The following is a 2,195-nucleotide window of genomic DNA, read 5'->3' on the forward strand; positions in this document are numbered from 1 at the left end:
GAATTAAGTGTTTACTTGTTGTGTTTATATTCGCAGTTTTATTCTACTGATATATTGGCTGCTTTATTACTTCTACTTTTATTTACAATGAAATCACATATTCAATAAATTCATTTCATTAAAGAAATTATTTATATCAACTTTATTACATACTTATTAACAACTAATTTAAACCTAATGAATAAAGTAAATTCAGTAAAAGCCTTAAGAGCTAAACGCTAAAAACGTTTAGCACAAAAAAGGGGACTTCCCACAAATAAAGGTAGTTCCTACCACAAGTCTGGGACTACAACATTTTATTGCTTTTAATAAAATCACTTCTTTGGTCACTTTTAATGTTTTTAATTTTTTACTAATATTTAGTTCAATATAAATATTAATACTTTTGAAATCCAAAAAAAAAGATAAACAGTTGTCTTTAGAAAGTTAATGGATAATATTTTGGTTGCAAAGCTTAAAAATTAATTATCTTTATTGCAATAAAAAGTGAGAGTTTAGTAGAAGTTTATTATGTTCGAGTAAAGGTTAGAAACAACACACATGTTAAATAAATTATTTTATCTTTGTATTATAAAACACATTAAAATTCGTCTTCTATACGTTCTTCAAATGTACAATAGGAAACAGACCCTATTTTTAGTAGGAGATCAATTTTTTCGACGCTAGTTTCTTTAAAAAGAAAAACATATCGGAAGATATATTTGTTTGGTTGTAGCTTAAATTTTTTGTAAATAAAGGTTTTTGCTTCTCCCTTCTGCTTATTTGGGTTATGAATAGATACCGGAGGTAGCTCATATTTTACATTAATTTCTCGTTTTTCAGTGTCATCGGTAAACACACCAAATTTAGATTTCTTAATGTTCTGTGTAATTAATGACAAATTTATCATAAATATCGACGCTTCTTTTATATCAGCTTTGCAAGCAAACTTAACTATAGAGTAATCTTCAATATAACTTGTTAGATTAAATTTTCTATTAACTTGAAAAACTGATTTGTACAGGTCTTTTGAACACAAAGAACTGATATATACTTCCCTTTGTTCAAACTGATCCAATGTGATCCATAGTTCCCCTTTATTTGGATCAGCTCTTTTAGTATTTGAAGAAGACAAGTTTTTACTTATAGCAAAATGTTTCTTACCTAAATTAGGATTATAAAGCATAAAAGCTTTATGTTTTAAATTATAGTCCATTATAACAAAAGCATGTCCTTTTTTATTAATATTTTCCGGATTACTTATAAGATCAGGTTTTATAACCATAATACCAGAGCTTTTCTATCAATTTCTGCTTTTATATGACTTAAAATGTCAAATTTTAGATCTTTTTTAAGCCATATACAAAAACTAGTCATACAATTACTAAACAATGAAAAAACAAAGTTTGGTCTTATTCCTTGACTATTTTTGTAATTATTATTGCACACTAGTTTGACTACAGCTTTTTCAAAAAAAGAAGCTAAATAAAAACTATCATTATTTGCAGATCTTGCATAAATTAAAGAAGGTCTTTTAAAACAAAACAAGCGTTCAAATAGTTTCGGTTTTGTAAAGGGTAGTTTATCATCTATTTTGACAATTGTTGGTTTTCTTTGTAAAACATCTTGAAATGAAGCTTTATACCTTCACTTGTATGTTCAATTCTTGGAAAAATTTCAGATAAAAACTCAGGTTGTTCTGAGATAGCAGCTAGTGCAGCTATCAACCCACAGTTTCCTATATCACCTTGCATAAAGTCGCTCAATGAGAGTTGATCCATATTAACTAGACGACTTTCGTTAAGTTTTGTCGCACTTATAAACTCAATACCAAATTTTTTGTGTTTTTCAAGAACTTTAAACTCATCTTGGTGATGAATAATTGCCATGTTTCAAATTTAAACAGTTACTGTAATAAATATTTTTTTTTTATAATCAAATAATCAGCTAACTAACTTGATTAAACAAGATTTACAAAAACTATTGTTTTTGTTTTATTTAAATAGGACCAAGTATAAAATGTACACCTAATTTTTTATAAAGAAATGAAAATGTAGAAAATATGGACAGTTCTAAATTATCACCAAGGCAATAAAGTAGTATCACAGATTTTACTTTTCTAGTAGCAGATTAGTATATACCGTTGCTTTATAAAAATTTTTTTTTTTTAAGTTTTGTTGGTTTTTTTTCTAAAAACGAAGATTGTAATATTATGC

The sequence above is a fragment of the Thalia democratica genome, unplaced genomic scaffold, assembly GCF_965202585.1.
Source record: "Thalia democratica unplaced genomic scaffold, ktThaDemo2.hap1.1 HAP1_SCAFFOLD_50, whole genome shotgun sequence".
Taxonomy (NCBI): domain Eukaryota; kingdom Metazoa; phylum Chordata; class Thaliacea; order Salpida; family Salpidae; genus Thalia; species Thalia democratica.